Source organism: Candoia aspera, chromosome 11, assembly GCF_035149785.1.
Source record: "Candoia aspera isolate rCanAsp1 chromosome 11, rCanAsp1.hap2, whole genome shotgun sequence".
NCBI lineage: Eukaryota > Metazoa > Chordata > Lepidosauria > Squamata > Boidae > Candoia > Candoia aspera.
The window spans coordinates 10,437,923-10,463,272 of NC_086163.1; positions in this window are offsets into that span (position 1 = coordinate 10,437,923).

A 25,350-nucleotide genomic window follows, 5' to 3' on the forward strand; every position below is an offset into this window, starting at 1 on the left:
AAATTTCATAGCTTTGCAAGATTAAATGCTTCCTTAGAAGCAAAGATCTTTGGCAGTTTATTTTGAAGCAAATGATGTCTCTCATCATCATAATCCAAGCAAAACTTGGCAAAATCAATGGGTATTTCAAAAATGTTTGGAATCTTTGAATTCTTCCAAGAAATTTAGTAACTCGACATTGCCCAGGGTTGAGAGCTTTTGCTCCCATTATGTGTGACAGTTTTTTTTTCCTATATCTTTCAGTCTTTTTATCTACTAATCATTGAAGCTGTAAATTAACTTTAATGGAAGTAGCTATACTAAGTATCATTAAATCCCAGAGCATTTGCTAAGAATGGCACATCATGTCTGAATTAATTTTTCATTTTCCCTACATAGTCTTGACTCTTTAAAGATCTGCTGATCCCTGGGGATTCATTTGGCTGACATTATTTAAGCAGTGCCAAACATGTGATTCATTTCCGATGTGTTCTTCTTTTGCAATCTGACTAGCAACGTTTGCAACCTTCTGGACTGAATCCAGAACTCTGATCAAAAATGGAAGCCTGCCCTAACAGCTTAACCCAAGGTATTCTTTAGAAAAGCTGTAAATGTTTTCATGATGTATGTGCCAAGACAGACATAAAGGAGAAAAGCAAGGAAAGTACATGAATGAACAAAGAAGAATCTCTATACAATGAATTATAATCTACTATGTCTAGCATATTTAGATTAAAATGTTTGCCAATAGTGGTACAGAACAAAAATATTCCATCTTCCTTAAATACTTAAATGAGTTTTTGCCATTTTCTTAAATCTGAAAGCATGGGAGTTAAACACCATCACTAGCATCCTTGCTTTCAGTGAGTGCATTACATAGCCTTTTGCAATTCAGGGTAAGGCCCCCTCCCCTGTACCAGACAGATGAGCTTCTTGTAGCAAGCAAACCTTCAAAATGGCCTCTGCTAATATTTTATTCGTTTATTTTTCAAATTTATACAACCACCCACCTCATATATATGATTCTGAGTGGCTGACAAACAATTCACACAAATATTAAAAGCAACAAAAAGAATGATACAACAATTTAAAAAACAAGAAAAGAAACAATATCAAAACATATAAAAAGCCATCAAAAGAAATTCATAAAATTCATAGCTGAGATAGTCGCAACTAACAATAACACTAATACAACCACTGAGCCAGCTCTGCCACCTGCCCAAGTTCCCATGCCAGTTGGCAAAACCATATTTTCAGGGTCTTTTGAAAAACCAGCAGGGTCGGGGCCAATCTAATCTCCAGGAGGGATGATGTTCTGCAGAACAGGCACCTTGCCAGGAAAGGCTGTCATCCTAGGCACCACAAGATGACAATTCTTAGCTGATGGGACCCACAGCATGCCCCTTCTGTTGGAACTGATGGGATGGGTAGATGTAATTGGGAAGAGTGGTTCCTCAAGTAGCCCAGTCCATGCTATGTAATCATCTAAATAATGCAGCAAGTTCACAGTAGAAGTGCAGTCCCTGTGGTTATCCATATTTTTGTCCAGCTACAGTAGCCCTATGTTAGAAGAGGTGAACTTCAGTGAGCCTTTACTTAACACCAAATCATATTAGATTTATTTTTTAACCACTTAGCTTTGCTTGTCCTCCTTCCCTCATTTTCATCCCCAGCTGGCAAGGCCTAGCACATGCATTTTATTTTATGTGGCCATTAGTTTGAGATCTCAATTTCACAGTCTTTTTTTTTTGGCTGAATTGGACAATTCAGGTGTGAGCAGGAAACACTTCTATCCTCAGGTAGTAATTAACTGCACTGGAGTTAATTTTCTTCCCTTTGACTCAGAGGATGCTACCGCTGATAAACTAGTTTCTGATAAACCTCTTCTTTTTCCTTTGAACCCTAAGCCCTCTCACTCTAAAAGAAAATGTCTTACTGGAGGCATCCACTTATGATAACTTCCCTTGGGATCTAGTGGAAACATGGAAATCCAAAGAAGCTTCAGAATGCTGTAGAGACAACAGACTAGCCACAAGAATTTCACAGAAAGTCCTTTCCTTTGGAATAATGTTCAACAACAAATTTATTTTAGCCAACACCTTTCTTTTAGCAGTAGGCTTCCAATAAGCTTCCAATTTAAAGAGCTAGTCATTGCCTGAAAAGCCCTACATGGCACAGCACCAGCTTGCATCAAATGCTTCCTTTCTATAATTGATTTTGCTCATTCAGTTCAATTAGCTCAACAAGGCCTGCTGACAGCCCCCACCTCATGGAAATTTCCTGGGACTTGAGGAATGAGAGGCCTTCTTTTGGCAGACTCATTCTTGGAATTTGCTTCTCCCAGAGGGACATCTAACACCATCCCTCCTTGAATTTCACAAGACACCAAAATGTTTTCTTTCCACAATGTTTTTAGTCCAAATTGATTGACTGTGGTTATTCCATCTTGGTGTAATTAGATGGACTGATATTTTCTATTTTTACCCCCCCACCCACCCACCAGATTAGTTGTACACTAAGCCTTGGGACTGAAATGGGCTACACATATTGCAAATCAGTCAGTGGTAGAGCTAGTAAAAACAGCAAGGGATTTTTATGCATGGCAGTACTATAGAATAGATATGAACATTTTAATGGCTGCAGGGCACATATTTGGGTAAAGGAAAAAGCCACAATAAGCAAGATGATCATGAGAAGAGGCTAGTCTGTCACACCTGGAACAGGAGTTTTCTTCAGTTTCCTTGTGTGGATATGTAAATTGCAGCCAGGTTTTGAGAGACAGTTGATACTACTTATAGTAGTGAACAATATTTTTCCAATTGCTATTTTGATTTTGGCTTCACCTAGCAAATACAATTTGCGTGCAGTTGGCCTCAGCATGCTTGTGCATGTTTCTGAATCAAAAAGGATTGGTTCCCTACTCATTTAATAGAGTACTTTTCTTTTATAGAATGATGCTATCAAATATTGCTAACCAATTTGGTTTTCTTATTGGACACAATTATACAAGAATGTTAAACTTGCGCCTTTTTAAGTTCCATACTTTAATATATAAAAATGGGGATTGTGGAACTGTTGTTTACTAGCACTGAATCTCACAGTCATTTGATAGTGATTTTTTTATTATTATTATTATTATTAAAAAATGTCCCCAGATAGGTCTGAATGCCCTCTCTGTAGAGGTATTAACATTCTCCGATTTGAACTCGGTCTAATAGCTGACATTTTCCTATTCAATCTTTTGTTGAGCACAGAGACTTTTTTTGGATGCCATACGACTCCATTTTGAATTAAAGCAGGATCCCTGGAGGTTTTAATTGTGTGCTTCCCACAGTCTATAGTCCATGAACAAGATCCGTTTTTATTAGCAATAATTGAAGTTGCAAAAATCAAGAAAAGCATTGATGTGGCTACACACTGTGAAACTGTTTGGTGACAGCACAAATACTAAAGACTGTAATTAGATAGCTAAAGAGGGGTTAGGGAAAAAAATCCTCCATACCACCTTCAAATAACAAAAAACAAAACAACCCATAATTGTCAGCAGCTTGAACATTTCTGATGCAGATTTATTTCCAGGTTGATCTGAACAAAAAAAGCTTGATTCAGTTTGTTGGTGCAAGCAAATGACTTTTCAGAAGAATTTTTCTCAGATTCCACTTTCAGTTAGGACTGTATTAAGATGTTCTGATTGCAATTGTTTCTATGTATGGACCGAGATAGTCAAGTATTTTCTTAAATTCCCTTCCCTTCCAAGAGGCATTTCTGTCAGCACTGCCATATTAGATTTCGCTTCAGAATTTCAATCTACTGTAAATACTGATTTAGATGTTTTAGAGGATTTACCATGAGGTAGATCTTTAGTGAGACAAAAGTTCAAAATTAAGCTGAAAAACTGGGTATCTTATCGTTATGCTGTTACTTTTAATCATAGTTTTTACTGTTGTTATGGTTATTAAAATTTAAAGCAAGGTTTTGATGGCAGTATTAAATATTTAAATATATTCAAGACACATTATGGATTAAGCTGTAGAAGCTTCAAGATAGTTTTTAGACCTCCACTTAGGAAGTATGAGGAATTTCAATAGTTACCATAAAACATCTAGACAATGACATACACCTATCAGCTGAAAACAGTGGCATGTCCGTTAAATCTTCTGATTCTCACACCAAGGTACACTTAGACCCACATCTGTCATCATTACTAAGGATCCTTCACTTGCAATCCCATTCCAGGCAGATAAAAACCTATGTCTGCATTCATTTAATCTGCAATTGATTTAAAAGTGAATTATCTGAATTGGATAAAAATATTAAGATATTAACATTTATTTATATTATTGTTGTTGTCGTTATAGAAAAGGGCCTTTTTGCATTAGAGGTGTTCTTGTTCCTACAGGGGTAGTTTTTCAAGGGACATATGCAAGTAAGTATAGTACCTTGAATTTGTACCAGGATTGGCAGTTAGTGGGGTTTATATAGCTACAAGGTGCAAACCAAGCTCATTTCTCTCCCATCTTTAATCCTAAATATAGTCCTTTTTTTTCATGTTAGCCTTCTTCCTTCCCTCCATCCTTTCCTTGGAATATGTGCAGATGTGCAGATGTGCCTTGACATGAGCAGAAGTAAGAATATCTATACACACAGAGAGACACACACAGTGAATTTCTTCCTCTTTTCTAATATGCTAGGTTGAGTACAGCAAGAAATTAAGATATCTTTGTTGTCAGTTTCCTAGGAAGACAGTTGGTTGCATGTTATGTTATAATAATAACCTTCACTGATATTAATCTATGTACTGCTAGGTTGGGGTCAGGAGTCCTGCCTGCAATTCCAGTTATATTACATCAGTGAAACAAAAGCAAAACAAAGCAAAATTATGTCCAGTATTAACACACTAGATCCTTTGATCATGAGAAGCTGAAAGAAACAGATGGCATCACTTGGGGTTTAAGTTCCTAGCTACATCTGAAGTTGAAGAGAATAACAAGATTCTTAGTCCCTTGTTTTAAACAGTTGCCATTACCTTTGATAATTTAAGCAATTCTGAAGTGCTGTTTTAGAGCTTCCCCAGTACCTGCAGTAATTCTTGCCTCCTTCAACCCCAAAGGATCATATGACCACTGGATCATATCCTTAAAATATATATTTTGCTGTGCCAGTAACCTCTCACAGTGTGTTGTACAAGAATTTATGCAGTGACTGCTTGATGGTTATTTATGAGATGTTCGCTAAGTATATGATGGACTAATTATTATGAGAATGCACATTTTGGAGTATCTCCAGGTGGCTTTTTAAATTTTCCCCTTGTACAGGTGCTATTACTTCCATCTATCTCCTTTTTCCCTGTTAACCTCCCCACTTTACATTTACATTCCAGTCCTTTAATCAGTTTGTGTATTTGAATCGTGCAAGCATGTGATAATTGTTGAAAAAACTGAACCAAGTTGGTAGGAAGCAAAAACAGTGTGATTTGTATTTAGCTTCTTTTTAATTCTACTGTGTACATTGTTGAAAGTGAGGGTACTATTGAAATCCAGCCATGACTGGACTTCTGGTGAAGGCATGGTGAACTAAACACTTCTCCTTGGACAGCAGAGGTGATAACCATGGCAAAGACCAAGGGTGAGTAGAATGGTTCTTCAGAACCTCTCCAGATAAGGAAAGGATGGGAGATCACCCACATGTGCTCCAGATGGCTAGTCCTCATGAGGTGACTGCAGGATAGTTGTCTCCGGCTAGCCTGAGTCCCAGGAGATGAAGGGATTAATAATCAAGCTCACAACCATGGCCAGCACCTTTTAAAGGACACTAAGATCACTAAAATGGGACACGGTGGCGCTGTGGGTTAAACCACTGAGCTGCTGAGCTTGCCAATCGGAAGGTCGGCGGTTCGAATCCACGTGACGGGGTGAGCTCCCGTTGCTAGTCCTAGCTCCTGCCAACCTAGCAGTTCGAAAACATGCCAATGTGAGTAGATTAATAGGTACCGCTTCGGCGGGCAGGTAATGGTGTTCCATGTAGTCATGCCAGCCACATGACCATGGAAGTGTCTATGGACAAACGCCGGCTCCTCGGCTTTGAAACGGAGATAAGCACCACCCCCTAGAGTCGGACATGACTGGACTTAATGTCAAGGGAAACCTTTACCTAAGTTCACTAACTTCACTTCTAATCACTTTTGGAAATTGTTTATTTAAATAACTAAAGGATATTGGAGGTCTTCAGAATGACAAGTCTGAAAAGTTGCCTGCTGAGTTTATGTTTGTTCCTCAACAAAAGAAAAAATAACTATAAGTTAATAAATATAAGTTATTTCAAGTTCTTTAATTTGAAATAAATGGAAAAAAGCTAAACAAGAGTTTGAACTGAGAAAGTTATAAATGAATTAAGGGTCCAGACAAATTTGGAATATTGGAATTTTTATTTTAAGATTTTGGAATTAACTATATGAAATAAACAGCTTTTCATGAAAACCAGAATTATTTTGACTACTGCAAATAACAGAGATAAGAGACCTTATGATTTAAATTAGACACTAGAGGGGACTAAAGTCCAGGCAAAAAAGGAAAAAAGAAAACGACTTTCTTTTAGGATTGGGATTTAGAAAATGATACCAAATAGTACAACCTTTGAAATATTAAAAGAGAATGGGGCACTTAGTAGCCACAGTATCAACAATATCAGTAACAATGTCTCTTCTATGGATAGACTATGTCTCAGAGATATTAATGAAGGAATGATAGATATGAAACAAATTTTGCTTGATGCAGAAATGGTGGAGTCAGAAATATTGGTTGAAAAAAAGTGTGGATTACAAAATAGACAAGGCATTCAAATTTGAAATACAAATGACAGGAAAAAGTGTGGATTATAAGATAAAGAACAGCCAAGAGAATGATCCTGATAAGGACTTTTTGCTGGATACACAAAAGAAGTTGGTTAAGGATTTGAAAATCAAAACAGAAATACAAAAGACAAACCAAGACAATGACCTGGATAATGGCTTTCCACTGGATTTACAAAAGAGATCTATTAAAGCTACAAAGAAGTCTTTGTGATGGGAAAAAGAAAGACAACATCTGAATGAATTAAAGATCAAGATCGTTAGAAGTAAAAGTAAGGAATATGAAGTTGGTTTGTTTGATCAAGGTTAAAACAAGACATGCTTTTATAAAGCTCTGGTAACCCTTCGTAGACTTTTTGCTTACACCAGGACTGAAAACTTTATGATTTATGGTTTTGCATATAGAAGTAATACACTATGGGAAGAAGAAATATTTGTTTGTAGCTTTAAAGGGATGATGATACATATTCCTTTTCTTTGTCTTTATTCTACTTCTTTCCTTTTTTTTTTTTCTATTTTTGTTTTTCTTTGCATTTTTTATTTCTGGCTCTTTTTTCTTTTTCTGAGTTTAATTTGTATTTGCTTTTACTATTGTATTTAAAATATTTAATAAAAAAATTAAAATTCAAAAAGAAATCCGGCTGTATCTAGCAATGGAAGTTAGATTAGTTTTTGTTCTTTACTTTTAAAACATCCAAGTAGGGTTGCCAATGCTTTAATGACAAAATGGTGACTTAGCAGATGGCAGTACCTGGCTAGTGTTGTCTGGACTCAGTGCTAGCTCTGTGAGCTGAGATACCTTTTACATGATGGTTGTCCAGTCTGCAGCTCTCCCTCCTGTCTCCCAAGGTCATTCCCACATACTATTATACCCTGCAAAGCTCTTAGTCACAATTTCCAAAATGGAAATCTTATAATTCAGCAGTTGAAGTTAGAGTGTATAGACAATGGTCCATCTCATCTGTGTAGCCACTAAGAATCAGATGATAATCCAAAATATTGTCAAACTCAATAAAAGTTGGGCTGCCCAATAAAATGCAAAACTCTGAAAATGATCAAATTCTAGTTCTCCCCCAACCCCATGGCACTTGGCAAAAAGTGACCCTGAATGTTTAATATATTTTGCAATGTCCCAAAGTGTAAACGTTGATCTCCTTTTCTTAAATTTGGTTGGCAACCAAAATTCCTTCTCCTTGTCTTCTAGGATGTCCCCCTAGCTGCTATATTCTGAGTGAATTTCATACAATCTTCCCCAAACTAAATATGCTTCTAGAGGAAAAGATACTTTACCTAAACTATCTACCTTTTATGTTACAAACAGGACAGTGTAATAGAACGTGAAAAAAGCATGAAGATAATATTACAGTTCATGGTTAATTAAGAGAGAGACTATCATGGCTGTCCTTTTTAATATCATTTAATATTTAACATTTATATAACATATCTATATAGCTATAGCTATATATGGAAACAGTATACTGGATACACACACATATCCACAAATCCTGTTCTTTCTGAGGATTTGTCATTTATCTATTTCTCGGTTAGTAAATAATATAATCATTTAAAAAATGGTTTATCCATCACAGCTTGATTCCATTCTATTGAAGCCAGTGAGATTAAATATGCCCAGCCATGCACTGGATCACTTCCATAGTTAGTAACAAATCTTAATCAAGTTAAGTTTCAAAGTGACGTATTAAAAATATTGGAAATGTTTTCTTATCTAACCACCAAAGAACATAAGCGTGCAGTCAATACGGATAATTGTAGCTTAAAGATATTCATTCAGAGGGTCTTATCTTCATTCTTTTTTTCTCTGCGGAGTAGATAACTCTCCCCCCACCTTGCAACATAAAAAATATAGGTGATTGGTGAGAGAAAATTAATGTAATGTCTATTTTCATGACAACGTGTGCTTTTAATGTGTATTCCTTCCTTGCTCAGTGTGATCGTCAGCAATGGCTGTTTTCAGCAAAGAGAAATCTTCTAGCTCTGCCAAGGCCTTATTTGTTTGTGTGTCTGTGTGAAATATTTCTAAAATACCCTGCTGGTGCAAGTTCAGTTTTATTGCCTCATTGTGCAAGATGGAAGGGATTCGGAGGTGCATTTCTGACTGAGTAACAGATTCTGATGGTTATTGAACACCTTATTTCAGATTCACTGAGGTCGGGAAGTTATGTTGAGAAATAGCTTATATCCACCAAGGCTGTGCAGAGCATTCACAAGAGGTGCATACAATACATAAGAGTACAAATAAGTAACTTGTCTTTTAATTGTTAAAGCTGTCCCATTACTTCCTAGGATCATACAGGAACAGCTTTGTTCTTGTTGTTTCCTTTTCATTGTGTTGTTATAAATCTTGGTACTTGAAATCCTGAAATCTTGTATTATTTCAACAGATTGATGTTTATCTAATATACTTAAAGATTGTTGACATTCTGTTCCTTAGATAACTTAGGGTATTGAAAATAGAGAAGAGGAAAAAAAGATTTTCTATCAATATGAATTACAATTTAGGATATCAATATTACAAGCAGTGTAATTTTAAAAGTGAATGTTTGGGGTGGAAAAATGAGTATCTCAAGACTCACTTTCAAGGGTGAGGTAGGAAATGAAAAATAGTTGATGGGATTTCAGAAGTGAGGTCTTTCTGGTTTTTCAGCATTGCCTACAGTATCCTTCTAAGTGAATACAGTACATTACTTTACTTTCTGGAGTTGCAGAAGTGAGCTTTGTTTTTAACAGGCTCTTTCCTGAGTCTGTCCAAAGGGAGAATTTTGTTAACCATGTCAGTGTTTGTTTCTACTTCAAAAGCTGATACTGCTTGATGATCATGTGATTAAATCCAAAACAGGAACAGAAAAGCTTTGTTTTTTCCCAGCCTTGCTCTATAGGTGGAAAACACAGAAGTATATGATGAGCCACAGGAAATAATTGTCACTGTTAGAGAGGGAATTCCTGAGAGAAATCAGGATTTTGCTGGTGAAAATCTAAAAAAGAAATATTTGTCTCTGTCTTCATGGATTCTCTGAAGTCTTGCACAATGACACACTTAGAAGAAATAGATACATGGCATTTCATTTCATTTTTTTTTCCGTGCCCAGAAAAGTTGCTTATTATTCCTTGAATACTATGATAAACTTTTTCTGAAATACCACAAAATTATTTCATGGATGTAGTATAACGCATAGCAGAGTATTAAGCAGTTAAATTTATTCACACATCTGTGAACATTATTAATAACTCAATCAATTTTACTTTTTATATTAATAAGACAGAAATAGAATCTGGCATTACATCCTTCAGATATTCAGAGCACAAATTCATAGAAATTTCATAAGGACTATAGTTTGTTTCAAAACATATTTTAAGATGCAGAAGACTCTATGAACTGTCCACAATTTACATGACTGTTAAAGCAAATTCCTAAATATTTTTTTTAAATGAATCATCCTTTTGCATTCTTTGATATGTACATTTCCTTGATGCAAGCATTTTTAAATGCAATTTTTCCCAGGGTAAACTCTTCTTTTTAAGGCACAATTATTTCCATGAAACTTTGCAGTACAGCACCTCTTGTCAGATCATTCTTATTGCAGATTAAAACAAAAACAAAAAACAGGAAATTGTGAATACTTGGAGACTTTGTCTGATACTAGCATTCATTCCTTTGCAAACTGTGATAGTAACAAATTCTCAAATCTCTCCCAGTGGAAATTAGGCTAGAATTCTTTACATCCTTATTACTCAGCTCTTCAATTCCAAAAGAGTTCTCCAGAGGAACTAACAATTAAAGCTAATATTAGCATTCTTCTGTTCTATAGAAAGACCCACTGGGAATAATAATAAGACATGATGTAGTAACAGTCCAAGGTGATGTCCCTGTAAATGACACTGCATATTAGGCATGGAAAAGGAGAATGCCAAAGGGATCTTACAGGTGTTCTGCTACTCCTTGCTTCAGGAGAAAATATATTTCTTTCTGTGATGTATCGTATGTATATGATTTTTAGGGAGTGAACCTAGATTTTTCAACCAAGTATTTTGTAGGCCCTTTCTCTTAAAATATATATTATCTTATATTTGTTCTAGCTGGATTTCAAGCAACTAATGCATACTTGATTTATAACTGTACTCTTGAAATGCATTCCTTATACTGCTTATATTGGAGAGGTATATATACTTTTGTGACTTGAAAAATGCTTCCAGGACAAAGCATAAATGCAGAATGAGCTTCATTCCCCTAATATGTTTTTTTTTTTTTTCTCCTTGTCTAGAAAGAACAGAAGCTCATGATAGATCATAGCAAAACAGTGAATCCTGGCATGGATGGTTGAAATGCATTTAAAATGGGATGGATGGAAGTGTGCTTGTGTGTGCGTGTGCATGTGCGCACATGCAGACAGACAGACCCCATTTCAAATGCTTTTTTTAAAAAAACCATTGAATATATTTGGCAGAACATTTGAGAATGTTAGTTAGTTCACAGCTCTGATTCGCTTCACTTATAAGAATTGAGTGAGTATACGCAAGAACAGGATTTAGAATTGTGTATGATTAGTATAGTTTTTAATTAAGAGCTTGATCCTGTGTCTGCTCTGTGCCTGTACTATCAGTGATTTCAATTACCAATGAACCATGTACTCAACATTTCTGTGACTAAGCCCCAAAACAAATTAAAGTGATGAGACTCTCATATGGTTTTCAAAGGGATAGACTCTTGCAAACTTTAGAAGTGAAATGAGATTATCTGAGATTTGCCAGATTTATTCATGCTTGAGGCTACATTTTAGCCCACATCTTCAGTTGGCTGTGTTTGGGACTACATTGTGCTCTCAATGCTCCATATGGTTCTGAATGCATTCAGTGTCATGTTATTAGGCGTACTTATGTCCCTATTTATTTGCCAGACACTACAATTGTAGGGATCCTAGAAATAACTGTCTGTGTTTTGTACCTATTTCTTTTTTCCCTTTTGAAGAGAAAGATTTCTTCACTGCAAACACAACTCTTGGTGACTACATGGACATCTAGTTTTTCTTGGTAGGAACATTGATCTGGTTTGCCACTGCCTTCTTCTGGGATCATTGAGTTTACTTTCCTGTCTAAGCTACAGCACTGGAGACTGGTAATTTCCCAGCTGAGCCCAACCAGGTGCAACTCTAGCTTATTTTCCTGGGATCGGCCATTTTTTTTTTAGGTATCTCTCAGTTTCACTTCCCTGCAAAAGGGCCATCCTTTTTTCTTCTTCAGGATGTTTTCTTGGAATTATCCAAGAATTTCTCAAGTCAGAACTTTCCTTTAGCAGCAAAAGTAGCCCTGAACCTGCAAAAGCCCCATGGAAGGAATTCCCTCCTGTTGTCTGACTCTGAAAGGGTGAGAGGGCAAGAAAGCTGCAACCCATTGAGAAGATAATAGTGCAGCAGAATACAAGACATTTACACGCCCACCCAACACACAAATATTGACAACCTTATCACTAAATGTGTGCAAGATCATCTCACTCTGCCACAAATACTTCTTAAAAATCCTCCTCTTCTTTGAAATTATTTCTAAAGTAATTTGTCTTTTATAACATTGAATGAGAACTGATAAGGGAAAATGCAGAGTAATTTATCTGCATCTTAAGTAAGTTTTACTGCTGATCATACATGGGAGGGCATTTTTCCCCATTCAAACTGCAACACAAAAGATAAAGTATTTCTTGGTTTTCAAAGCAACCACGGATGTCACATTAACTATATATAAACTATGCTGGATATTGATGGATAGAGGAAGCAAGGAACTATGGGACTAGAAGAATCAGTCTTTCTAGTCTATTTTTGCATTCTTTAGAGTTCTTATTTCTATGCCCTGATTTACCCCTAACATCTGGATTGCAGGGAAGACAGGCTCCCTATTACTAAAATACATATAACAAACAGGTTGTGCAATTTAAAAAAAAAAAAATGAGAGAAACCCAGCAACAACAAAAAAGAAACAGCCCGATATCCATTGCACAGGCTGGTTTTTAAAAGTTTGAAATTGCTTTGAAAATGGGCAAGAAGCTGAGATAACTAAGAAAAAAGAGGGAGGTATTTGTCTGTCTGCTTTGTCTTTTTTTTATGGGCTGGGGGACTCTGGAATTCCATAGTGGGTGAAAATGTTTCTGAGATTGCTCAAGATTTTAAGTCCCTGCCACTCCTGTAATGTTTCAGTGGTCTGAACCTAAACCTTATTACTCTTTCCACTCATTTTCTTTGTCATTTTTTTTTAACCCAATAAATAAATAAATAAATAAATAAATAGATGGGCACATTGCCTTGACAGTGACAGGAGTGGAGTGATCTTGGAGTACAAAGCTAAGAATGATAATATGCAATAATTATTTTATTGATGTGCAGGAATTGAATTATTCATGGCTTCAAAGTATCTGTGGATAATTCTAATTACCTGCTTCTAAAGTATATGAGATCTATTGCAAATACATTAACAGTGTTGATTGAACACCTGCTACCTTTTTTTAGCAGTGAGCAGGAACCTGGTAACAGCAGTGCTGCATGATGAAATTGACAGGAACTTGGAATGTATACGGGATATAGAAACAAGAGTACTGGTCTTCCCCAATTGCGACTTGGGGAAATTGCATTCCATCAGGGATACATGCCTCCTTCAGCATATTTGTATGCTGTGCAAACAATGATACTTTGAGGAAAGCACCCTTTCAAAGCAACTTCTTCACGTTATATGACCTTTGATTTTTCAAAACGAGGGGTCATATAGCATGAAGAAGTTGCTCTGAAGGGGTGCTTTCTTCAAAGTGTCATTGTCTTGCACCCAGATTGCTTTCTCCTCCAACACATCCAATAGTCAAAAGGGCTTTTGAACGTGCTGTGTAGATGCCAGAAGCATCATCCAGTATTTCCAGTAGCTTACAGGAAGCATTGCAATAGATCCTTTACTAGATCCTAGACAGTCCTGAATATGTCCCATAAGTATTGCAAGGGTGCCTTGATGGAGTGTCTCTTAACACAGATGCGTGTATGAGTTGGCATGTACGATCACAAACCATATTCTTGCTTCCTAATTTCACTATGGTTCATAAAAGGAAGGGAGGGAGGGAGGAAGGGAGGGAGGGGAGCAGACCAAACCTCCATCTAATTTATCTCTTTCTCCTGAAAGCCACATTTCTTCCACAGTACTTTGTTGGGCACCCTATGACAAGAGTGCATAAATGGTGGCTTGGGTACAGCATTCTCATCACACCAGCAATCTATGAGTATCTACAACTTGGTCAAGGGTCAGATACATGAGGCCCATCCCTTATTTACTTGATGTCCTGTTTTCTCAATAGATTATGGGATGCCCAGAACAGAGCATTAAGAGATGTGTTGCCTCTTACAAACTTCAACAGAAAATTTATATTGCAGACATGTTCTCTGTGGGTATGGTGGTCCCATATAACTGTTACAGCAACTGTCTGTGGATAAAACCATCCATAAATTTGTCTAATCCAATTTTATATCCCCATGCCCATCACCACAGACTATGAATTCTATTTGTACTGTGTAAAGGAAGATTAAAAAAAAAACTATATTATCTGCATCAACATAAAATCATTTCCATTGGATGACACACAAGTTTTATGACAGAGAGAAATGTATAATGCAATACAAAAAATTTACAGTCACCATTAAAATGATCAGCCTAGAAATATTGAGCAACAGAAAGCAGATCTCAGAAACAAAATGTTGTGCTGTTGTATGTCTTCAGCCTTTGTCCTGAAATTTGGTTCTGCTTTAATCTGAAAGTCAGTTTAAAGTCAGATAACTAGGATCACTCCTTTGCTTTTTATAACCTAAAGCAAACATATGCAGTTTGGTTATGGCAACTGTAGAGTTAAGACATGTGACTATTAATCAATAGGAACTCTTTGTTTAACAATGGATGAAATCTATTCAAAATTATATTTATAGTATAAAAAATGTCAGAGGCAGAATTTAGCAATCTATTCTAAAACATTGCTTGCTGTTTATTAGATGAGAGCAAGTTTTAAGTTAAACTCTTCTTGTTCTTCCAATCACATCACTCTTCAGAGATTTATGATATCAATGGGATGGCAATTGGCATTGCCCTATGTAATAATCTACTGTTCTGAAAAACTGCAAATTACTCAGTAAAATATCTCCTCAGGTGCCTACAACACAGAGTAGAGACTTTTGAATAAAAGTTTGAGGTGTCCTTCCTGAAACTGAATTGAAACTAGAGATCAGCAACTTTTTTTTTTTTTTTTTCAGTAGAAGGCTACAGAATGAAGTGGATAGAGTGTTACCTAGCATATCCTCTACCAGCTGAGGGTTAGATCCTTGCTCTTCCTTCTGAAGGCAGGAAAAACATGACTAGCTAGATCCAGGTGATGGTCAATATCTCATTATAGGAGGGAATGAATCCTGCAGTCTTGAAAGAGGATAATGCATGTCCCATCCTTAAGAGGCTGATACTGGATCCAGCCAATTTGCATAACTACTATCCAGTCTCCAAACTGTCCTTTTTGGGAAACATTGTTGAGTGAGTGGTGGGAAGTCAGCTACAGAGCACTCTAGGAGAAACTGATTATCTGCATTGTTTTTTAGGCCTGGGCATAGGATAGGAGTAGCATTGAGTGGACTAGTGAATGACCTTGGTTGGGATCTAGTTGGCTCCAATTCTAGTCATTTTGGACCTTTCAGCAGCATTCAGTACCATCAGCCATGACATCCTTCTTCATTGCCTTCAAGGTTTGAGGATTAGAGGAACAGTTTTGTAGTGGTCCCAACTTTCCTTAGTGGAAAGTTTCAGTTGGTGGTGATAGCGGAAGAGAGGTCAACCCACTCTCCACTCATTTGCAGGGGGCTACAATTTACAGTCTTCCCCCCTTCTACTATTTAATGTATGTATGCACATATGTATGTATGCATATGAAGTTAATAGGAGTAATCATTTATTGGTTCAGGTTTTGGTATTATCAGAATGGTCATGATACCCAAATTTTCATCAGGCTAAGCTTGCAATGCTATGGTAACATTGTCTCAGTGCCTGGAGGCTGTCAGGATCTGGATGGGACATAAGAGGCTGAAGTTGAATCGAAGCAATATGGAATTGCTGTTTTCTCATCAGCGTTCCCAGTTAGTTCCATTCCTGTTTCTCAAGAGGGAAGCACTATCCCTTGATGAAGAGGTCCATGATTTGGGGGTTCTTCTGGAGACACAGATTTTATTAAATGGACAGGGAGAGGCCATATCTGGGGGCCTTGTAACTATTGTACCAGTTACAACCCTTCCTGGAGTGTGAGAACCTTGCCACAGTAGCTCGTGCCCTCATTACCACACACTTATATTACTACAATGTACTCTACATGGTGCTGTCTTGAAGACCACCTGGAAGCCACATTTGGTACAAAATGCAGTCTCCTACTTGCTGGCCAGTATAGACCACTATAAACATACTTACATCTGTACTTAAGAGCCTGCACTGTCAGCCAATAGGCTTCCAAGTGCAATTCAATGTGCTGATTCTGACCCATAAAATCCTTTTATGGCTTGACACCAAAGGAACTCAAGGACCATAACTTCCAAAGCTGCTCCTTGAAGGTAGAATGCCATCTTGTATGTAGCTGTTGAAGTGCTACTATAAATATTAATGAAGAACCAGGACTCTCTGCAGGGAATGGCCAAAAAGTCAAGATGGTGGACACAATGGTGTGATACATATAAAAATCGGTGGCACATCAATTGCACTGCTGTGGCTATCATCTTGACTTTATTGGCCACACCCTGTGGATACCTCTGTGAAGGACTGTTTGCAGGGTGTTTATACTGTTAGTTAATGGCTCTATCAAAGTGTTATTGTAGATTGTGATTGTGTGGATGTTTTATTGACACCTGTTCTACTATGGATATTTTATTCTTATTTTAAGTTGTAATGTGGATGTGTACATTTTATAACATACTGTGGGATCTTTTAATTGTTCTAATTTTGTGGCATCCAAATCCAATTAATTAATATTCACCCACAGACCAAGCACATCTTTTACAGCTACAATAACTTTTCCGGGTTTTGTGGGTTATTTTATTTGTTGGTTTTTCTGTTCTTTTCCCACTTTCTCATGCTGAAAAATCACACAGCTGGATTTTGTTAGCATGATTTAGGAGGGGTGTGAAAAAAGGCCAGAGGCTTTATGTGATATGGAAAATTGATGTAAGAAGAAGAATCCATGTTGCAGACATGAGCTTTCTAACCTGGGCATGTTGACGAGAAAAGAGCTAGAGTGGGGAAAAAGCTGATTCTTTCTTTGATACAGCACTAATTGGGTGAAAGAAATGAATGCCTAGAAGGGCTTTACTCTTCTGAACAAGTGGAGCTACAATATGCTCAGCATAATGATAAAAAATTGGCATGATCTCCCTGTGAATTAAAACATAAAATGAGGTACAAGTAAAACTGTAAAGAGTGAAACAGCTCTGCATTCCAGATTTCACAGGAAACAGTTATGCTCTTATTAGCACAGAATAAATTTTCAGGGACATTTTGCATTTGGCAAGTTGGTTTTCACAAGTGATTTTTTTTTCATATTAATTTTTCAATGAACCACAGACACTAAAACATCTAAGTTTGCATCATTACAATTCACCTTTTATACAGAGCCTTAAAGAAGCACCACACTCTGTTTGGTATCAATATCAAAAATTAGGATAATTGTGAAATTATGAGTGAGATACATTTTATGGAGGAGTTCCACATCTAGACAGAGATGATTCAGTCAGCTAGGAAAGTGGAAGAACATATTTGAATAGAAGACAATAACTTTGTACTGTGCCAAATTATTTTTCTTAATAGATAGAATCCCATGTTGGCTTTGTTGGATTATTTGTCCTGGAACTACAGTGAAAAGTCCCCAAAGTCTTTGCCCTTGACATTATTATAGGGAAGACGTTATATTTTTTTGCAAAAGTCAAGAGGGTAAATTTGTTTTCTTTGCTATGTTTCTGTGGTGAAAGGTCCCCTGTGCAAGCACCGAGTCATGTCTGACCCTTTGGGAGGACACCAGTCTCAAAATATTTTCTTGGCAGACTGTAGTGGGGGGTGGTTTGCCATTGCCTTCCCCAGTCATCACCTTCCCCAGCAAGCTGGGTGCTCATTTTACTGACCTTGGAAGGACAGAAGGCTAAGTCAACCTGAGCCAGCTACCCGAGGATCCAGCTTCCTCTGGGATCGAACTCGGGTCATGGGGAGTTTCGGTTGCAATGCTGCCGCCTACCACTTTGTACCACACAAGGCTGTTCCTGCTTTGCTATATTTTCTAGAGAGAAATGGCAGGGCATTATTATTCCTATTAAGGATATTCAGCTCAGTTCAAATTCACTTCTTCTGAACGCTCATATTTATTCCATTCCATCAAGTTACAAAGTAGATATTTTTTTAAAAAAAATAATAATCTACATTCTTTTTAAAGTACAATCTTAAAACAAAACAAAACAAAAAACTGAAAATCCAGCAGCCATTGTCATGGGGATCTTAAAAATTCCATCATACAATGCACTTTTAAAATATATATATATAACTGATGAAACTAGCCTCCTAGATTCATTTTTCTATAGCAGCACCTGCTATTTACATTCTTCTTCTAGGCAACTTTATCTAATCAATATTTTTTTTCTAGTTAACTTCTTTGAAGCATCCCTTATTTTACTCCATTTGAGCTCTGATAAACATATTTTCTTAAAAATATTTCAGTATATGCACTGTGTGTGTGTACGTGCCTGCATGCACGCACGCACATAGATCAACCTTTTGATCCTGGAGGAACCCTTGAAATATTTTTCAGGCCTTGGGGAACCCCTGCACATACAGGCTCAAATATAGGCCAGAAGTTACAAAATTAATATATTTGTTTCATGGGTAGGTCTGTATACATGCATTAACAGTGTTCTTAAACTAAAAATAAAGAATGAAACCTACTTCTTTGATGTGAAGTTGCCTGAATTTGATAAATCATGATCTCCCAGGGAACCCTTAGTGACCTCTTGCAGAACCCTAGGGTTCCACAGAACCCTGGTTGAGAAACCCTGGTCCAGATTAAATTAAATTAATTTCAAGGAAGATAGTAGTATAAGTGGTTTAAGATTGGGAAAGGAGTATGGCAGGGCTGTATACTCTCACCCTACCTATTCAACTTGTACACAGAACACATCATGCAACATGCTGGGCTTGAGGAATCCAAGGCTGGAGTTAAAATCACTGGAAGAAACATTAACAATCTCAGATATGCAGATGATACCACTTCGATGGCTGAAAGCAAAGAGGAACTGAGGAGCCTTATGATGAAGGTGAAAGAAGAAAGTGCAAGAGCTGGCTTGCAGCTAAACCTCAAAAAAACCAAGATTATGGCAACCAGCTTGATTGATAACTGGCAAATAGAGGGAGAAAATGTAGAAGCAGTGAAAGACTTTGTATTTCTAGGTGCGAAGATTACTGCAGATGCTGACTGCAGTCAGGAAATCAGAAGACGCTTAATCCTTGGGAGAAGAGCAATGACAAATCTCGATAAAATAATTAAGAGCAGAGACATCACACTGACAACAAAGGTCCGCATAATTAAAGCAATGGTGTTCCCCATAGTAACATATGGCTGTGAGAGCTGGACCATAAGGAAGGCTGAGAGAAGGAAGATCGATGCTTTTGAACTGTGGTGTTGGAGGAAAATTCTGAGAGTGCCTTGGACTGCAAGAAGATCAAACCAGTCCATCCTCCAGGAAATAAAGCCAGACTGCTCACTTGAGGGAATGATATTAAAGGCAAAACTGAAATACTTTGGCCACATAATGAGAAGACAGGACACCCTGCAGAAGATGCTGATGCTAGGGAGAGTGGAGGGCAAAAGAAAGAGGGGCCGACCAAGGGCACAGTGGATGGATGGTATTCTAGAGGTGACGGACTCGTCCTTGGGGGAGCTGGGGGTGTTGACGACCGACAGGAAGCTCTGGCGTGGGCTGGTCCATGAAGTCACAAAGAGTTGGAAGCGACTAAACGAATAAACAACAAAAAGTAGTATAAGGGTATAAGGGTTACAATAGCTGGTATCTCAGCAGCTTAACTCAGTGGCTGAACTGAACCATTATCTGTGTTCAGATGATGAAATATTTTCCAGGCCTGGGGGAACCCCTGCCCATTCAGGCTCAAAGATAGGTCAGAAATTACAAAATCATTATATTCATTTCATGCATAGGCCTGCATATGTGCATGGATGATGTTCTTAAACTAAAAATAAAGAATGAAGCTTGCCTCTTTAATGTGAAGTTGCCCAAATTTGAAATATTTTTTTAAAAAAATCCTGATCTCCCAGGGAACCCCTAGGGACCTCTCGCTAAATCTAGGGTTCCAGAGAACCCTGGCTGAGAAACCCTGATCTAGTAAATGAATATATAAATAAATGGCAGACATTTATAGGAAAGAATAACCAATGGCAGCAGGCTCTGTTAATGGGGACACCAACTTCCCAGTTTTAATCTGCATCTCTATAAATTCCACATATCTGGAGTGGAGAGCTCAGATTATTTTATTTGTTTATTTGTTCATTAATTCAATTTATATAGCCACCTATCTCACATTCGTGATTCTGGGCAACTTAGAATTGAAACATAAACAGTACCAAAACACACACACACACAAACACACACAAAATAAAACAGCCATACAAACAACCCAAAACATTAAAACAATTAAAACCATACAAGGCAGTCACTGGGCAAGCACAGTCATTCAAGAACAGTACGGCCTTTTTATGGGCTCAGTACCACTCTCCGATCCCTAGGCCAGATGGCAAAACTGGGTCTTCAGGCTTTTCCAGAAGGCCATCAAGACTGGGGGCAAAAACAAAACAAAACAAAACACCCCCTACCCCTTGCTGCAAGTCCTACAAGGCTGGCAAACTCAAGAACCAAGAGCCACTTGCATTTCTGGAAACATCTTTACTGCTTTATTGATAGTAGGGTAAGGTAACAGAATCTTGAAAGCCTCCCAAAATAATTGTCCTGCATAACTTATGCTAAGTAAGGTGGAGTTACTCTGAGTCCCTTTCTCACATTCCTTCCTTTCTTCCTTGGACTCATGGATCTCTTCTGTTTCCTCCCTGAACTGTCCTGCTACCTCCTCTGTGTCCTCAAGGTCTGTCAGGCATTTTGTCACATTGATCCAATGATTTCATTTTCTTTAACCACATTTTTCAGGATGCTAGGAATGGATACCAAAGTTACTCAATTCAGAATTCAAATTAGTCATTTATGTCTGGATCTGATTTGAGCACGAGGACGTATTTCTTCTCTGGTATGAATAACCACTCTGGAATTGTCTTCCTTACTTCTGTTCCTCACTCATTCACTTCCTGGTCTGTTGTTGTGAATACTGTATGCTCCAGGACCCAGAACACTGCTGAGATAGCATCAAGGTGCTAGGAACCTTAGAAGCTTAGATTTTCCAGGTTATCTGACATGGAAAATGACACTGATGTGATGGAATTCAAACTGTATTCAAAATTGTACTAAGGAAGAACAACAGCAATAAAAATTACCCATATTTTCTATATAGGAGGGTGGGATTAGTTGGGGCGGTGAGCCTAGGTCTATGTAAAGCTCAATGGAATGTTTTCACCATCCTTTATATTTTTTATTTGATGCATATTACTTTATTTGCATACTGTTTTGCCTTTAATTCTTGCATAAACTACATTTTCCACTGCAAATGTGATGAGGGGAAAAAAAGCATCTGGCAAGCTTTTAAAACATATATTCCTCCCATCCTCCATCCTGTTCCTCCTCCGTTTCTTCATCTCCTAGTACCAGGACTTTTTATGAATCAAAAGACAGAATATCAATTTCTCCACTGATAGATAGCTAGATAGTTATATTTTTTTTAATCTCTATTACATTAAATTTCTTCCTACTAATCTAATGTTTTACTATTCTCTTATAAACATCCTTTATTAATTCATACTGTTTCAGTAAACTTTCCATTAAATAACTTCATTTCAAGTTTATTCTCCTGTATGTTCTTACAGTGCTTGGAAATATCCAAAGGTTATTCTTTATATGTTTTTTATATAAATATAGTATTTTAAAAAGCTATCCAAATAAAGCTGAAAGGGTACCTAAATATATATATCTTTCTTATTCACTTTTACTCCAGGTTATACAAGAACCTGCTTTCCATTGGGACTACTTAAGTTCAAAGAGAGGAAAGTCTAATCTGCCAGACTGTTTATTTAAAAAGAATCATGCACACTCAATGCAGGCACAAATCTTTGAGCAACAAAGGTTTTATTACTAACTATTTTTTTAAAAAAACTGAAGATATAGTGGAATGGATTTTCCATTATAAAAAGGAGTTGAAGAGAAATATTACATTTCACCTTCACTATGGATGGTGATACTACTTTGTTTTGGGCCCTCGCACACTCACATTGAGTAAAAAGACAATAGGAAAGGCATAATGCATACATTACATATGACATTGTTCAGCTTCTTGCATCTTTGTCGGGACAGTTTTTTTCTGAAGGGCAAATTTTAGATTGATATTAAAGTTGCTAATAACAGTCTTCACTTTAATAAGTGGCCTTCTTTGCCATGTGGCATTCCAATCGAGCTACATCCAAGTCAATTTTCAACTTCAGTGATTTGAATCTGATAAATTGTCATTTCATAAACATATCTTTATATTTTAAGCTATGCTACAGAGAGAAGAGCATAGGTGTGCGGAATAGACATTTGGAAATCACACATAATAAATTTGTGAACTGCTGTAAGAGAAAGCCAATACTGCTGGATTACAGTCAGTAGTAAAATTTTATTCAAATATTGATTAAAATGGCTTCTGCTTGAAAATGACGAATGCCTTAAAAAGCAAAACAACAGCAACAAGACAACAAGACAACAAAACAAAACTCTTTGGTGAAGCCTTGGTATTTATTTAATGAATGAAATCTCAGTGTTTTACTAGGAGATTAAATCTTAACGATAGGTTTTACTTATTTCGCATCACCAGAAATCTGCTACTCTCCTCTAAAGCTCAGAAGGTGGTGAGAAATGGTTAGGGAGCTTTGTGGAATATCTAGACCTAGAGACTTCTGAAGTCAAGAGATCTCAATATAACCACTAGGTACATCATAACGGCGTTCCGAGTCATCATGCTGGCCACATGACCCGGAAGTGTCTATGACAACGCCGGCTCCAAGGCTTAGAAACGGAGATGAGCACCGCCCCCTAGAGTCGGATTCGACTGGACTTTACGTCAAGGGAAACCTTTACCTTTACCTACATCATGAGAATATTGGTTGGATATGCAAGGACTACAAAATGTGTAGGACAATTTGGCCAGTTATGCTCCTATATATATATATATATATTTTTTCATAGTCTTCATGCGATCCTCAGTCTTTAGCATATCTCAGCATCTTGACCTGAAAATGAACTCTGTCCATATATTGTAGTCTCCAGTGCCTATCAAGAACACAAAAATGAATTTTGCCTATCTCAGGACGGAGTTTTCACAACTGAGAATAATTCTAGGAAAGGCACTGTCTCAAGCATTCACCAACATTTCCAATCTAGCTGATGGGTCATCAACGCTGTAGTTATTTAGGTATTCAGCATACCTTTCTCTGTCAACTTGCTTCTGTAAATAAGGATGTCTTCCATTGAGATTTTTCAGATTAAGAAGCATGGGCAACCAAGAAGCCTTTAGAATGATAGAGAGATGTTTAGCAGTAAACAGTGCCACCTGTAACACTTTGGGCCACTCCCAAACCAATAAAGGAGGCTCAAAACACCCTCAAGAGAAATTTGAAACAAATCCTCAGGGACCCCAGAAGCTACAAAAATAGAACCCTCTTCAGTAGGGCAAGAATTGTTTTTGTTTTTGAAAAATTGCAAGGCAGATTTCCATACAGCCTTAAAAGTATTCTGCATTCATTTATTCTGCAAAAAGCTATCCTTCACTGACATATCCACCAAGGAGGGAGGGAGGAGAAACATATTTATTTTATGATACATTATGAAAACGTTGATAAATGCAGGCAACACACAAAATATAATGCTGTCATGTTCATTCCTATGTTTGACATGCATCTGCACTAGAAATAGTACATATTCATCTACTTGCTCAATTTACTGAGCATTCCAAATGATGCTAATAGCTCAAGTAAAACATACTTTAGTGTAGCATCCAAAGTAAAGGAACAAATTAAAAGAGAGAGAGAGAGAGGAAGGGAGGGATTTTATTTCCAAGAGACACAAATCTAAAGAGAACTCCTGTGCTTAATAATTAAGGATAATTGAAGCGTATGTTCTAATATTTTAGTTTGCAACTCAAGTATTTATATAGATATAGAAGTTAATATTGTTATGGTATTTGTAAAGTCAGGTAGGCATGTCATTCTTTGAAGTTTCTGATAACTGAACTTTTCAAATATTTTCCACTACCAGGAAAAAATGAAATCCTATTGATCTGTGTCCTCTCTAGAGCATCCTATAAGTGTGTGTGCATTTGTGTGTGTGTGTGTGTGTGTGTCTGTGTGTGTGTGTGTTTGGTGCAGCACTGTAATGATTCATTTCAGGTGAAAAATGAGAATAGTGACTTGGTATACTGCCCATAAGGGGCCGTGTCTTTCTTTCTCCTTTTTTATTACTGTAAATGTTCTTATTTAAAACTTTATCACCAATTGGTGTTTGCTGCTAAACAACAAAGGAAAGAACTCCTCTATTTTAACATAGCAAAATGATGACATTTCTACCCACTTTTGAGAACAGTAAGCAGAATGGCTGAACAATAAGTCTGAGTCCAGTAACTTAAAAAATTGGTCAACTTTACTGGGTTGAGAAGGAACATGGATAGAGCAATACAGAAGCATTATATTTATATTTTAACGTTTTTTTAATTGTAATGGTTTTATATTTTAATTTTGTTCTATTGTAAGCAGCCCAGAGTCCCCCTGTTGGGGAGAGATGGGTGGTGAATAGATTTATGAATAAATAAATAAATAAAATTAGAAAATATCTCTAGACTGTTCTCAACAAAGAACAGCAGGGAAGGCTTGTTGCTGACACACAAAGTACAGTGCAATATGCACAGAACACAATTTAGACAAGAAATCGTACCAAATTTATTTAGCTCCAATAGTTTCAACCCAACATCTGTACAAACTTAATTAGATGTGAAACCTGGGCTTGGCATTTTGCAGGATGCTATGTTTAACCATGCTATTGCTATTCTAACATGCTCAAAGATACCTCTGGTATCTGCTAGCAGTTTGAAGATTACCTTTGAATGGCACTGACTTTTGAACACTCTGTTTGCTTATTTAAATTAAAAATATGGAAGAAAAGATCCATAAACGTTACTAAATCTCAGTTAATTCAGACCAGTTTCAGTCAACCCTGAAATGTAGGAAATACACCAAATTGTCATATGATCCTATTCATATCAACTCAGAAATTCATCCTGCAGAGTTCAGT